Source organism: Amblyomma maculatum, chromosome 1, assembly GCF_055883805.1.
Source record: "Amblyomma maculatum isolate TAMU_Amacu chromosome 1, ASM5588380v1, whole genome shotgun sequence".
Lineage (NCBI taxonomy): Eukaryota > Metazoa > Arthropoda > Arachnida > Ixodida > Ixodidae > Amblyomma > Amblyomma maculatum.
In genome coordinates this window covers 7,418,166-7,435,045 of record NC_139344.1, presented here as the reverse complement: position 1 = coordinate 7,435,045, position 16,880 = coordinate 7,418,166, and positions in this window count along the sequence as shown.

The following is a 16,880-nucleotide window of genomic DNA, read 5'->3' as shown; positions in this document are numbered from 1 at the left end:
TGGCGGTTTGCATGTTTGTACTTCTCTTACTGGGTGTTTTACCCTACACTCCCTACACATTTTCATGGCCGTGGTGATATAAGTGGAATCTCGTTGAGTCGACCTTGTTTGGCCTCATTAAATTGTGTGCATTAAATTCCCACTTCTCCCATTGAAATGAGAGAGTTGACCTGGCGATTCCAACGCTCGTGCCTTCAGCACGACCTAAATAAAGCCACAGTTTACAGTAACAGGATGTCCCCAGATTGCTATGCTTCTCTGCTAGCCAATCTAATTGGCAGGAAATGAAATCGGAGGTGTCTGAAATGTTGCACTTAAACAGTTTTGTCTTGTAGTTACTTCTCTCTTTAGGTAATAAATGCTTTACAATGGACTATTTGCGTCTTGTGAAGGACATAATGGTTGCAAATGTCTGTGGAGCTTGGATTGATTGTACGTGACATTGGGCAGTTTTCTGAAAAGCTGATTAAAAAAATGCAAGTTTTTGCTCAAGCATAGGGGCCACTATGACGTCATTTCAAACCATTGATCATGTAGATATTGTTATGATGAAATAAGAAGGGGTGTTTATTTACAGTGCTGATGTAGCGGAACAAGATGAAGCCTACTAGCGCCCAGAAACCAACGCTTCTTCCTCTTCTGCCACATCATCACAATCCTTCATTGTCGTCATTAGCGTGACAATATTTTGATCGCACACAGTACTAACGCACCTTTTTCACACAGTTGCTTTATGCTCGCGCTCCTCTTCTCAAGCTCTCCAGTGGTTAAAAATAAACTGCCAGCTTCTGTTGCTTATGTGGAGTTCGTGTTGGTAAGTAGTAGTAATATAAACATTTATTTAAACAGAGGAGTTCGGGGCACGCAGGCCCCTGGGGCCCCGCACGGCCCCAAATGTTCATGCTCCTACGGTTCATGACGTCGACAGTTCAGTCTGTGGCAGTCTTCTGCCGGACCGGGTCCTCGGAGCGTAGCAGGGTCTCCCATTCCTCCCAGGTGGTGAAGTGCTCCAGACCCCGCGGGGGGAGGGTCCACCGGGCATCAGCTGCAAGAAACAATCATGGCAGCTCACAAGCACAGGCATTGTTGGCTCCTTATGGAACCGTATCACCTGCGTGCATTTGTTTTCAGTCTGTTTTCATGGCAGCAGTTAAACTTTAACACACTCCAGAGAGTGCCACACCTTGAAAAAAAAAAAAAAAAAGATTTTCGATATGCTGCATGGTGCCGTGTATGCATGCGGGTCGACCGTCTGCTGTTGTACATGCTAGCGCCAACTTGTCTAGCCCGTCATCTCGGTGTGAAGTCTGGTTGCGACAGCAGCACAAGCAAAAAAGAAGCTCGCTGTACGCATGCAGACGCTTATGCTACACAACAAAAATTAGTACATTTAAGCTTGACCATAAAAGAGTAGACACGATGGTGAGTAAGTCATACGTGCTACAACGGGGTTCAGTGGTTGCCGCTCTAACATGCTTGGTACCAGCGACTCCTCGTGGCCTGCCTGCCTGCCCACCTGGAACGCAAAAGGTCTGGGTTCGAACGCCAGTGGCAGTTGAATCATTTCTATTTTCAAAATGCCCCTATTAGAGGAACCTCCTCGCCAATTTTGGCCTCATTTGCACCCTCATTCTGTTCATTAGTTTTATTTGAATTTGACTCCCGCATCGGATCATGTCACTGGGACGTCTGCATTCTATGAGGTAGCTGAACAGGAAGGGATCATATGATTTCTATTTCCTGCTTGTATGTTCTGTGCGTTTTTAGTGCTGGTTTAATCGGTATCCTTGTTTTCCACGGACCCCTCTGTTCTTTTAACCTTGTTCTTGGCCGATAATTCATGGTTTGCCTCCGTACTGCTGTCTGGATACTTGTGTTTAACCAAAGGAAAAAACAGCGCTAAATATTAGACAGTCTAATACTTAGCGCTGTTTTTTCCTTTGGTTAAACACAATGTCAGACCAACTAGCCCAGTAAGAGATACTGTTGACTGTCTGGATACTTGCTTGCCATTTTTCTAGTTCATCATTTTCAATCGACGTTCCTCATGCATGATTAAATGAAATCTGTCCTAGCCCACTGTTTTTACACCCATTTCTCTCAATTGCTGCTCAGCTTGTATCTTGCTGTTAGCTTCCCTGCTCTGGAATGATCACCATCACAGGTCACATTGTAGGTATCCTCTGATTTGGAGCATTTCCATGTGCTTCAAAGGCAAGCCTCTGTACCTTGCAAGCCTACGTACCCTGTTTAAAGCTGTCCTGGAACCTCTGATCTCAAAAACTGGGCTGCATTGGCAAAATTCGGACTAGGAACTGCCACCCCTTTCCAAATCCTTCATACCTGTTGTACGAGGGGTGCTCAAAAAGTAATGCCTTTCGTTTTTCTTCTCAGACACTGTTTAATCAAGTTTAGGCGAATTCACTAATATATACAGCTTGATATTGGCAGAACCTGTTGTAATTTTTCATTGTAATCTGTCAAATCGTTTGGCTTTACACTTCTCACATATAAGGGCATGCATACATTCTCTGCAACTTTTTCCGTTTTGGTGCAAGCTATATTCTCAAGCCGCTAGTGATGTTCTCGTTTTTTGAAAAATAAGATCGGACTGTGCTAAGCCAGGGCTGTAAGGAGGACGGGGAAGTATACAGTGCAGCCAATTCTGCAATTCACTTTTTTCGTTTTCAGGCTGCAGTAGGATGGGTGCTGTTGCCTGTGTTGGCACCATGAAGGATATAGAAGAAGAAAAAAAATTGAGAGGGTGCTTGCGTACCCTTTTTTGGCGGTTGTTTAAAGTCAAGCAGTTTGACAGATATTTCATTTAATGTTACTCTAGGTCCTGCATAAGTGTTGTAATATTTGTGAATTCCATAAATTTTGTGCAAAGCTTGCTCGAGAAAGGAAATGTAAGACATTACGTTTTGATCACAATTCCACAGCGCCTTTTTTTTTCATGATTGCTTCGTTTCTGCAACCTTTATTTATTACATATTTTTTATGCTCCATTGCTAGGTACTTGGTTCTATTTATCCATGTGCACCCCCAAGGTACTTGTATGCCTGTGTGTGACCTCCTGCATCCTATGCTCGCCCCCCTCGTAGTGCCGATGTTTCGCTGCTGAACTGCAGACATAGCTTGACTATCGGATATCCTTAATTCCTTGCAAATCTTGCTTGTCATCCTAGTGCTGTACCATCCACGTATTGATAATGACTGTTCAGTTATTCTGCTAGAAGCATAGAAGGCGCTGAAGCCGTTTAATTCGGGCGTGCGTCGTAACCGCTGTTTCGGCCGGAGCAGCCGCCATTTGCTTGCACATTCATCGCATCACTTGATCCTCATAGTATTCTACTGCTGATTTCACAATAAGCATGCATGTACCCTCCGGTTACGCATATTACCTTCGGGCATCATATACTTTTACCATCAGCGTGGTTGCTATAGCTGTGATTAGAACCGGACGGCTAGTTGTGCGTTCCGATCTTGCCCTACCACAGTGCGCCTGGCATACAGTGCACTTCCGAGTGATACATTAAATCGCGCTAGAAAGCTTTATTTCTGCCAATACAAGAATCCCTTTAATCGTGCGTTAAAGCGAACTATAATATGGGTCTGCGCATCACGGTGCAGTGTACAAAGACTCGTCAGTCTTTTCAGCAGTTGTGAGGTAGATCGCGAGACGATCTTATGCGGTTGTCTAGTGGGGACTGCTGCTGCAGTTCCGGGAGTAGGAGTTGGAACCACGGTAGTTGGGACTAAAATGCGCGCGCTTGTATTACCAGCGCGCCACGGACCTGCAGTGCAAAGGAGGTGAGTAAAAGGTGACACGTTTCTGTGGTTTCAATGTCGCGAGAAACCAAACTCGGCTACAAGATGACTTGAATCAGCTTGACCGTTCTTACGCGGCTAGTGCTACTCTGAGCACTTGAACCATGGGAGCTGTTCAACATGTTTAGAAGTGTTGAAAACAAGATATCGACCCTACTGCAAGAAAACAGCCTCTGTGTGGACACTTTCTGGGATATTCTAGATTCACTGAAAGGCTGTGGTGTGCTAGGTGTTGGGTGCTGCACAGGGACACTCTGACTGCAGACCTGCAATACTATGTAGTCCTGCGAATGCACTTTCCAGCAAAGGATGCTTGCAAACAGCTGACTGCTTGTGGCACAATTGCTTCCATGAGAAAGAAGGTGAAGTTGATATGTAGACTGGCCTTTTGGACAAATAAATACATCCACGGGACATAAAAACATGCATGTAAATAAAGATACGTACGTTATTGTTATGTATTGAGCCGTGCTTTGTATTTCACTTAACCGCGAGTCATTCCTTTTCTACAATTAGAAGCCTTTTTCCAAGCTGCTCAGAATAACTCAAAAAGCCAAGAGGTCGACGCACGCGAGACATCTGTAGAGTAAATACGGTGTGAAGTTATAAACATCGATCCAGCAGTGAGACAAGTTTACTGACATAATTCATATCACCGCAGTGCCATATAGCATAAAACGGGTAGCCGCAACCGTGAAAGGCGATTAACGATACCATTTTACGTCGTAGTCTGTTTTGTAAATAAACGCATGCGCTGAATTTGAGTTTGTTGGAACCGCGGGCCAGTTTTGTTGAAAAACACAGCCGCTTATCGGAATATACTCTGCTGATGTAGGGACGTGTCCTACCAGATGCCACAATGCAAAGTCATCACTAACAAGGTTTGTGTTAGGAGGGCCGCGCTGGAGGGGAGCGTGGAAAGCGTCTGCACGGTGCAGCCGCTACCACCACTCAACAGTCAGTTCAAGCTTGTTTAAGTCGGCCCTTGCCTAGTTTAGGCATTGTTTTTCCTGTGTACTATCACGAAATTAATTAATTCTGTGCTTATATAACATTTAGCCAGCTGACCCCAGCTGCTTCAAGGCCTTAACGTTGATGCGCAGGCTTCTTGCTTCTGCCGTTCAACACGGAGACGTAGCAGACCCTCGCTAGTTTTCGACGCGTGTAGCACGCGGCAGATATCTGGCAGGGACAGATAACAGCATCAGAGCTCGCGATGCACGCAGGCGCTGCGCGCATGCGCAGACCGGCTTTGGCTGACGCGTGCGACGACGTTTGCGCGGCAGTGCATGACGCATGTGTGTTTGGAGTCGGGGCTTATGTATTCCAGTAGTTCCCTTCACCCCACGCCACTTCTACCCCCAACATGACGCAATTTTGGATGTACTTTGGGGAAGTGGTATATGCCTTTATACTTTCTTCAATCGCCACACTGAGAGAAAAAACTTGACGAATGCTAAGCAGCACAGGCATCGGAATGTATTCATTTTCATGTTGGACAAAACATTTTCCTAGTGCATGCCCAGATTATTGTGGTCAATTTTGGTCAATCTAGTCTGAATTTACTAGCTTTTGTAGGCTTACAAAAAGCGGTTGTGAGCTTTAGGCACACTGTCTCTCTGCAATGCTGTTTCTTGGGCTAGTTGGTGGAGTTTGCTCATTTTGACAAAGCGCAAAAAAGAGGCAGGGATGGTCGAGAGACATGGGACAAAGCGCTTTGCCTGTCCCTCGTGCCTGTATATTTTTAGCCCTTGCCCAAAATGACCAGTCCCCGTCCTTCTCTCTTCCTCTATCATGAGATCAATCATGGTGGCAATTCGTTGACCTCACCCCAATGTTTTGATGTTTTACTATGCCATGCAGCGTTTCAGCAGGATTAGAGTTGAACAATGGCATGCGTGTTTGCTTGGAATTGCTTTCGCACTGCTAGCTGTGCTACTACGCTTATATTTCTGAACCTTTTTGAGTAAGACCACGTGGCTCCTTGATGCTAAGCAGTAAGGATTACAACTAGCGTTAGTCTTTGGTTTTATTTTCTTTTAATGCTTTGCATGTTTGTTATCGGAAATGCTTTCAGTAAAAAAAGAAAAATGCCGCTGGTGACCTCGACGTCAAAACTGCGCGCCGAATCAGACTGTCATGTGATTTCCGCTCCACACATCGTCGCATATTTCATATCGGTGGTGTCAATCGACATTCAGCCATTCGGAGGCAAAAATTCTGAGCCTCCTCTACTTACCTTACTAAAACTAACTGACGTGTTCGAAGGTGTGAAGAAAACGATGTCCTATGTCAAAACCAAACGCGACGTTTATTTACTTCTTTTTTTTCGGTACAAAACCGAAATGAGGTGCAAGAAACACCCAAAAAACTTGGAATTTCACCGCGATGACTAATCGGGGATGACCATGTGCGCTCGTAAAGGGAGGCTGTCATTGTGCTAATAAATACGTTCGATTCTTTTCATTGCGGCAGTATAAAAAGAGTTGCGATGTGCGTGTGCCGCGATGGATAACAGTACTCTGTTCTGCACGACCGCCCGATGCGGTCAACTGTCCCACCTTTGCGAAGATGTCCATACACGCTTCGTAAGTGACCAAATACACTTAGACAGACGTACAACGGCTGTTACGTTTCATTATCGTTTCATTACGATGATTATCGGTGATGACGTCTGGTTTTTGATTACCCAGACAACCATATCAGATCCAGGAGATGTCCATAAAATGCAACCCTCAAAATATTTAATATTCAGAGGATCTCCACAAATACCCACAATTGGTCCAGTGGATATTCCAGAAATGTCCCTATTGCCTCACAGTGGACGTCCACATGGACATTCATTATGATGTCTAGAGGACATTGCCAAATGAGTCTCTGGACATTGCATGGACATTGCCAAGATGTACAAGCATGCACTTTCAACAGAGCTAGGGATAGCTGTTGAGCAAAACACATAGCGTGAATTATAGTTTTATTCACAAAAGGACTGACTGCAAGCTCTCAAACACCTTCCCGTCTTCATGGGTTTCAGTTTGCATCCGTGCTTGTGCCTCCTGGAAAATATGAAAGATGAAGTGAACAATAAAGTAGGGCATTAAGAAATTTACAGGTAACAGAAAATAAATAGTCACAAAAAAAAGGCCGCATGCACAAAACAAACTTGTCTGAAGGCTGGCAACAGAACTTACAGCTGTATAACAGCCAAAAAAAAAATGGATGTAAAACCTTTACATGCGAAGAAAATAAGCCTATAAACATGCCCGTATTTAAATGAATGTAAAAAATTCACAACCTGTTGTCTCTGTAACAAGGATAGTTAACAATTTGTGTTCACTTCTTTTTCAATTAAGGTTGGAAGTTGTTTTAGAGTGTAAGCTGCACTATTTAGGCTGCAACTTCAGATTTCACCTCGCTGGGACTGAATGACTTCAACCTAATTAAGCATAGGTGTCCACTAAAAACTGAGACCATACTGTGCCTTCCTTTCCCCAAAAACCAACTAAAAAAAATTAAAAAAATAGCGGAATGAAAAGGTTGTGTTACGGCACTCTCGCATCTACTGTTAATGAGAAGCTTGAGCACCCCCCTGATTCAAACCGTGTACAGCCTTGGCAAACCATACAAAATCATGCTTGAGCTTCCGCTCATTTAAATATGTTCAAGCCATGCTTAAACAGGCATCTAACTGGTATGTACACACACAGTTTTGTACAAAATAGTGGCTAAATTTTCATACCTTGTTTTGTAAGCCTTTCCTTTTGCTGTTTAAGACGGCATGGAGCATGTTGGAGCCATTTCTTTATAACTGCTTGCACATCATCCATTGTTGCAACATACCGCATGTTTGACCTTGCAGCCACTGAAACAAATACATCAGTATAGTAGCTGTGGTTCATTATTAAAATACCAAAAATAAGGGAAAATTGTTGCCAGCCGCTGCAATTGCTATTTAATAACTTAAGCACCTGAGTACTGAGCTGCAGCCAGTGAAAATAAAGGAACAGGGATAGGAAAACAAGGACAAGTAGAGCGTAATGACAGCAAGAAAGGAAAAGAGAGTTTCATACACTCTTCATAATATCCAGAAAAATATACAGTGTGAACAAGCTAGCACCGCACGAATGGCAAGACAACAATCTTATTCTCGTAAGTGAGCTAATAAAAGCCAGTCTAGCTTTTCTAAAAAAAAAACTTGAACAAACAATGGCAAAGCAGCAACCCATTTTGCGATGAAGGCATGCAAAAAGTGATGTTCGCAGCAAGTGCTGTTGACCTGGGCGTGTTTAGGAGGCTTCTGCAGTCGCGCGGCAAATCTGCAAAGCAGCTATGCTTTGACAGCTTTTTAAGCAGGGAGGTCGCGGCTTTCTGCGTAATGTTCTCTTCTAGTATCCACTCCCGCAAAATGCACTTTATGTCAATATCAGCAATGTCACTTGCACATTTGCTAGGCGTTGGACGCGCGCAAAATGGCTCGCCGCTTAAAGAAAAAGCTAGAGGTTCCGATGACGCAGATGATCCTTGCGCGGCGGGAATAAACTCTGGGTCAAGCATGGCAGAGGTGGGCTCCGGGCTGTCATTGCGGGCTAGCTCTCCAACTACCGTTTCTGGTTTATGCACTTCTGCACACTCGTCGGGTTCACCAAGAGCAGAAAACGTGGCACGAGTATTCCTCGCAGCTGCGCGTGCTGCCCATGTCTTCGCTCTTGCTTTAGGCATAGCAGAAAAAGTCGTGCTCTTAGGTGATGCTGAAACGTACGTACCTTTGAAGAGATGTACTTCACGAACAAGGCAATGCACAGGGCGATTAACAACTTGAAATGATTGCTGCTGTCAACTTCGTCAGCGAAGATGTGGCCACGTGACGCGCGTGCGACGATATGCGGCTGCCAGCAACTCGGAGAGCGGTTGAGGCGATGTGAGCTTGTGTCAGCCATGCAACATATGCATGCCAGGCACAATGACACTTCCGGCTTCCGGGGATCGCTTCCGGTTGTACAGGAATGTACTGGTAGGGTGCATAACTATTACACCAAGCGCGAGCTGCAATACTCGGAAGCGCCAAGATTAGCAGACGTTCCCAAAATACGACGACGCCACTCGCGACTGCTGAGTGTATTGCAATAGGCATGTACTACGGCATGAGTCATCTGTGGACAAACGTCCGCGTTGCACTTAAATTGACCGCGTCTTCTCGCTCGCAGGGACAACACGTGCATTATGTTATTGTGTTGTGGTGGCTGCGCAGCGGAGGCAGGGAAGGGAACGAGACGAACGCCGCGGACGCCATGAAAGAAAAAAAAAAAGAAAGGCGTGCTACTCCGCGCTAATTTTGTGGTAAAGTTGCCAAAGATCTCATGAAAGTGACAGTGCGTCACCCAATAAACGCATTATTCATGTTCATAACAAATGTATCATACAACAAGTCTGCAGGCAAGGCATTTAATATTTTTCGCTCGCCACAAAGATTGCACTATTTCTTGATCGCGAATGTAGGCAGGCAGCGAGTCTCTCCAACGCTCCTCAACCTCTCCGGCACGAGCAACGAGCTGCCCACGTTTTTATCATGCACTACGGCATGAGTAATCTGCGGACCACGTTTTCTCGGTCTCAAGGGAGGGGGGGGGGGGGCAACAGGGTCTTGAAATTGAAAAAAAGATGAAATTGAGGGGCTTTACTTTAAGACTCTGCCTGCCTTTCCGCTTACCTCTATCCGGTCCGCACAATGAGCTACCCCCACGTTTTTCTCCCGTAGCGCCCGGAGACAATGAACCACATCAAATCGGTCAAATTTCCACTCACGGGCACGTGCTCACGCACAGTACGCTACGCAAACACGACCCAACACCACGGCGCGAAAAATAAACTGCATTAAAATGCAATTAAATTACTGGATATTTCGATTATTTAATTTCTTACGGCAATTTAAATTTCGCACCTTGTGACATTTTTGCAATAGCATATATTCATGTAGTCGACAATTTGAATATGTTAGTCAAATCTACATGGTATTTACCAGCAGAATTCGGTAGCTAAAGAAAAAAAAAGTTTAGTAGGCTGGCGCAGTAACATTCACGTTTGGCTAGTGCGCGCTGCCTGAAATTGCGGCGAACCGCTAGAAACACAATCTAGATGTGTCAGAAAACAGATGTTTCATTAGTCCGAATCAAAATTTAAAGTAAAAATCTGCTGAACTGTGCATGTCCACTGAAAGTCACATTATAACATCGAAGTTGTGTACACTGTGTGATATCTTCACGACCACGCAAAGGTAATGTCATGAGGATATCCACTAAAAGATGATCTTTTAATAATGGACGCATGGACATCTCATGGGAGTACAAAAATGACGTTTGATATTGAGACCTTTTGTGAAGATCCTATGGATATTGCTGGTTGTGTGGGTATCTATGAGCACATATTTGTAATGTTTATAAGCATGAAAAGCACTGAACCAAAACAGTGTACATTCTCATTTCAGCTAACGCTCGACATTCGGTTCAGCAGCGTCGAATTCCTTCGTTTCCTTTTTTTTTTTTTTTTTTTTCATCTGTACTCCGTATGCGACGTCGTCCTTTTGCAGTTGTATTTCTTGCAGCGGCTGCGAAGCTACATTCAAAACGGTGCTTTCCGAGAGAACAGCTGCACCTAAGCACACGTGTGCCACTGAAAGCTGTAGGGAACAGAGCACGCACCAACGAAGATGTGAAGGAGACAACCACTCGATACCGCCGGCCGAAACTATTTCTTTTGGTCTACTGTACTATTCCTTTTTCGACCAATATTTGAGAGTCGCATGACGCACATAGCATCTAAACGGTGAATCATACGCGTGGTACGCCAGCTGGCGTATCGTGATGTCACGTGCGAGCCTTTTGCCAGCACACCATGCAGCATAACGTGGCGATATCCGTAGCACTCGCTGTCAAACACATAATGTCTAGATTTTGCGAGAAATACCACTGGACCAACTGCGCCACCTGGACCAACTGGACCACCTGCAATCTGTCAAGGCATGTCTTAATTTTGATAAATTTGCACTTTTGTCGCCAGCCGAAAAGCAAGCCCGATACATGTAAATTTACCGGAAGATTCTGCGCATTCTGTTTGGTTTTTGCTAGCCGTGTCACTTGCTATCCGAGCCTGAAGCGCCTGGCGAAATACGAATGCGTGAGGGAAAAAGTACAGGGCCAGAAGCATATTCAGAAAAGCACAAAATAGCGCAAAGCCCCTCAGCGATTGGGCGTGAAGGTTAGCGGCTTAGCACTGCAGGCGAGCGTCCACTGTTCGCACACAATGCAGGGGTGCAAAGGGTGATGCGGTGACCATGGTTCTTCGTGCGAGCGAATAGCCCCCGCATAAACCACAGTGTATGCGCGCAAAACATGTGCACGCACGCAGTGTGCGTGTCATGTCTTGTCACCTAAAAAAAACTTTCACTCCGCGGTCCTTCCCTAATGAACTGTTTGTGTTTCCACTTTGAGTAGATGCGTCTCCTTGCGCTAAGAACCAGTGGTGTCTCGCACCACGTTCTCAATCGAGTGGTGCCTCCAGGTATCCATTCATTCCTTTCACTCCACTGACACTCTCTGCTTTCCTCTAGATCATGAATTGTAGCCTGTGCATCAGGTGAGAGAGTTGTCGAAATTCTTCCTCTATGGAATGTTTGAAACCGGATCTGCTGCAGAAAGAAGTTGTTTCGACAGGCAATGAATTTGTGTGACACTCACCTCACAAACAGCAATGCAAATAGCAACAAGCAAAACACTTCACAGCACAAAAGTAGTATAGGTGGGTTGCAGAAACCTAGAAGTCAGCAGAGCAAAACCCCTTCACCATGGCAGCCAAACCTGTTTTGAGGGCAGAAGTTGGGTGCAACGCAGAATACTTCTATGTCCAGCCTGATGTCATGCGCAAACATGTTGAGCAGAATTCCTTCACTATTGAGAACCTGGAGGAGGTAGGGGCAGGGGAGGTGTTGGTGTTATGAATGGCACAAACGGAGGGGTTCTTAATCCCATAATTGCGACAAGAAGAAGAGGGGTGCAGGAAATGGACGTGGCCATTATTGCCACAATAGACGTCTCCTGCACTGCACCTGATTTCTGCCCCCAAAACAGGTTTGGCCGCCATGGTGAAGGGGTTTTTGCACTGCAGAGAAGCTGACTTCTAGGTTTCTTGACTAGCTTCAATACTTTGAAGGAGTGTAGTCACGCGCGCCTCTCCTGGCAATTGAATGAACTCACACTTTTGCTGCTTTTACCTAGGTGGCGCTAGCAGTAAAAAACCTTTAATGACCGAATACAGGTGCAAATACTAATTATCACCATGGTTTGTGCTTCTTATTTTAACTTTATTTTACAGTAATACAATATTAAAAAAAAGCCAACTCAAACAAGGCTCACGTTGTTGAGTATGATGGCCTTCTCGATTGAATGCCGTGTAGGAAAAATTGTTAATATTTGAAGGCTCAGTATAATCGTGCTAATTGTATAAAGCGCAATTTGCGATCATTTTCACAAATAACTACTATTCTAGTTTCGCCATGCATGATTCCTAGGCTGTAGAATGCGCGGTTTTTCTGGTCAAGCTATGCGATGTGAGGCAGTATTATGGAAATCTTCAAATTGGAAAGGTAATTAAAAACGAACTAGCGAATAGATTTCGATGACACTTCGTACACTCAACTATTATAATGTGCGCCCGAAGTGGTAAAAATTTTACTGCTGTGCACGTTGATAAAGCGCAGATATTCGTGCCCAAAATAGCCAAACTTTACCATGTTGAAAAGGCTGCCGATTAAATACTGATTAAATTAAAACTAATTACGCGCCATGTTCCCTAATATAAATATCCATTCTATGTGTAGGCCAAAGGAAACTGTTCTAAGTGCAGCAGTTTCTCCAGCAAATTAATCCGAAGTAGGGTATATCAACGACGCTAGCGAATTTGTCATCTGCAATACCACCTCTCATGCAGTTGATAACGTTGGCACACTAAAGCAGCGCATAACATTTGACAGAGTGTATATTAAGCTTTCGAATGATGCCTACATTGTGATGTTCGAAAAAGAACAACGCGCAGAATGCTCACGCAAACATTGCCTAAAATGGCACATTCGCGCTGGCGGAGTGGGACCCCCGCCTTAACGCGGTGGCGTTAAAGAGCTCGTGTCGCAGAAATGCCGGTGTCGTCGGCGGCGTTGGCCGTGAGCGATAAATCCCGGCATGCACTTCATAAATAAAAAGCAACTTCCAAGATGGGCTGGGTGGGAATCGAACCAGGGTCTCCGGAGTATGAGACGGAGACGCTACCACTCAGCCACGAATTCGATGCTTGAAAGCGGTACAAAAGCGCTTCTAGTGAATGCGGTGTTGCCTTAGAAACGTGCCGTAGAACGTTATATTGCGGTGTATAGCGGTAATTATAAGCATGTTACTTACAGAAGTCGCAGTTACACGAGTAGCGAAGTACGTTTCCGCTACATTTCTTCTGCGCTCTGCGCACATGCAGAGCCATCTTGCGGCAAACACAGAAGAACCCCTCCTCGCAATGTGCGGCGCTGCCCCGACACGTGGCGCACCACTCGCCCCTGACGTTTCGCCGTGCACCCTCACGGGTTGTAGAATCAAGCGTCTTTCCTTTCTTTAGATCACTATCTTCGCTCACCCGCTTCTCCCCTTCGGGCCGCGCGGGTACCGGTGCGAGGATGCCCCAATACCCTTGCGTTTAATAAGTTTTCTTGCTCTCTCCCCTTCCAACATCCAGCGTGCGTCACTCGAACAGTGGTGTTTAGGCGACGCGGCTCCTCTTTCCGGTCACAGAGTGATTGCTAGGTGCAGCGTTTGATGCCGGACGCCTCTGACGTGATCGCTGCGCCGTAGCGCTTCTGCTGGGAAAGCGTCCTCTGCGATGTGTGCCGAGCTGCTTCCAAGGAATCATGCTTCTGCGTGGTGCTCCCAAGCGAGATAGAGGACGATCCCATCAAGGCGTCAGCCCCATGATCGCGCCCGCCTTCATGGCGCGTCGCTGCCCGGCTTTCTCCCTCCGAGACACCGAGTTCTTTGGTTCGTTCCGCTTGCTCAGGCGCACGTTTCGTTGCCGCGCCGAACGCTGCGTTGCTCGGCGCTCACCGCGTGATTCGTGAGTGCAAAGTCCGACGCGGGGCGCCTCATCAGTGATTGCTGCGCCGTAGCGCATTGTCTTACACTCCTTGGCAGGTCGACGGGTGTTGTATTGCAGGGCCTTGCGCGCTCGCTCTTGAGACAGTGCACTTAGAAGTGTTGAGTATGAATAACGCTATCGCGTTCCACTCTTGAAGGCGAAGCTTAAGCGCCCTCCTAATTTTTTGTTTTAACCATGGTCTTTGGATGTAGTGTTTAGTATGAACTTTAGCTTTGCAGCAGCAGCGACGACATTTATTAACTGGCGGCCACGTACGTACGTAAACTACCATGATCGGTAAGTAATGTTTCAAGAAATTTCATTTCGTAGCTTCCCACGAAACACATAACGTCTAATAAACTTCTTTAAACAGCTCTGGAAGGCTACAAACATCTTGTTCTAGAACAAAACGTCTCACAGACGTCGACGGAAAGAAGTTTCCTGGAAAACTTTTTTAGCACGTCTATACTCAATGCCTTTTCAAAGACATCTCAGATATGTTTTTTGGAGACGTCAATTAGATGTTTTTCCAAAGTCCTCTCAGCGATGTTTATTCAGAAACTTTTCACGAATACTATTGTTGAAAGGGTTTACTAACTTCTAAACGTCCGCAAAAAATACTCCATGTTCCACCTGTTCACAATGTAGAATCCCTATGAAAGAATGTTAACGAATCACAGCAAACATTTTCTACGCATTATTTATTGCAGCCACGGAATTAAACAATAATTACTGCACATAAATTGTTAGACAGCTCGGCATTATTCCAATGTCTGAACTTGATTATTTGATAATCAGGAACAGAAGGTAAATAATCTCGAACTTTGAAACTGCGATTCGTTCTAGCGGGAACCGAAGCCCCGTCATTTACGGTCCAGCTAACCTACCGCTCGTAAGGCTGCACTGGATTGCACACAGGTCCTGAAAGACGAGGGGAGGAACGCGAATGACAACACTTTTTTATGCTACGAATGCCTCTTCATTCCAGCTTGCCTGGCCAACACCAGAAAACCACCGTATTGCCGCTCGTAAGGCCGCACTTGGGTAGCATACGGGTCTTGAAAGACGACGGGAGGCACGCGAATGACATGCTTCTACTCCGGCTTGCCTGTGAGCACGAGAAAACCACCGCACTGTTGTCTGTTGCTTGGGCAAGAGAACAGTCAGCAGGAGAGCCAATCGTACGCTCAAACATCGTTCCGCACGCTGAAGCCTGCTGCGTAGTGGCGATTTGCTCGATGCCGATGCAATTTACAATTTGTCAACATTGCTTCATTGATTCAGGTTTTTTTCTTGTTTCTTCAAAAATCATAAAGTTTAAATTGAGAAAAAAATATTAAATTAAACTCATAATTGTTTTTGTAATAGTTGGGTTTTGTAGGCAGTTATTGCTTTGTTAGCATTTTGGCGTTGCAGTCGCTAGCGACTGCTTGCTACCCGCGCCACGCGCACCGATCGTTCAACTCATCTTTTCTTGTCTTTCGACATGCTCAACGGTCACTCAACCTGCTCTCGATGGTGTGTGCTCGGTGTGCTGTCTTTGTTTCCCGCGCTTGGACATTTACGCTGATTTTGCAGCTTTCCCACACTGTATTTTACAACCACTGCTGCGCTGTGATATGGAGCTCATATTTCTCAACAGTAAGTAACTTTCCACTTCTCTTGTATGGTGAAAGCAGCACGCCGAAGCTGAGCCGCAGATGTGTCTGAATAGCGCGCTAGAAACACGGGTAGATAGAAAGACAAACACACATTGCGTGTTCGTCGTTCTATCTGTCCATGTTTCTAGCGCTGTTTTAACGTACTGTCCAACCAACTCGCCAAACAAGCAACTTAGGTGTATTGTATTGGCTTTTGTTAACTTCACTGATGCGTGCTAAGTATGTGTGGTAGCAAATGTAGAACTGAAGTAATATATCTCGAGGAGTTATTTTGTTGCTAATGATAGTGTTGAAGATGTGTAATTATATTAGTCTATTCGAAAACATTCCGGCACTTCACTGGCATCAGATGTAGAATATTCGTGTTTTCTTCCAATAAATAGTTTGCAGTTGTGCGCATATGGTGTCCTATTCGTTTTTGTTGTCATCTTTGCACCGTAGCGTTTTCAAATCAGTACCCTCAGCTCACTTTAAGGTTTTCTGTGTATGTACAGGGTGAATAAAGCTTTCTTCTCTTAAAACACACTAGAAAAGACTGTTCTTTAAATTCACGGTAGGTCAGTGCCCGTAGCATAAGGCCACTGCCTCGACCTCGTTTTGTGGTGCGAGCTATGAGAGATTTTTTTTCATGCATGTCCTGCTTGGTGAATGATTTCAATGGCGTTCATGGTAGGTCTGAGCATTTTGTATAGATACTAGTGGTATCACCTTATTTTAGTGTTTCCTTTTTCCGTGCATATTTTTCTTTTCTTAAAATCCCCACAAAACCCAGGCACGGAGCTGAACTGCCACTGCCTTTGGCTCGTTTGATTATTTTGAGCTTTTTGTGTCTTTGCAGGTTGCTGGAATCTTGTTTGTCTTAAAGACCCCTGGAAAAGGCAGAACTTGGAGCTTACGATAATCCATTGAATTTAGCTCATCAGGCAATGCCTTCAGTGTGCATTATGATTTTATATATCTATGCAAGTTATAAAAAAATATTTTTATGCGAAACCTTCTGGGTGGATGGTTCCAGTGAGTTTACGCCAGTGCATTTGCATGCATGCCTGTAACAAGTTTTTAGCCAGTGCAGGTTGTTTGGAATTTACTTTTGCAGAAGAACCTTCAAAAAAGGCTTCTCAAATCCATATTGTCAACAAGTTTATTTGCTGATTGCTTTTACTTTTGTAGATGGAGTGCAATAAAAATTCGGTCTGGAGAAGCATGTGTTCATACATTCAGCAT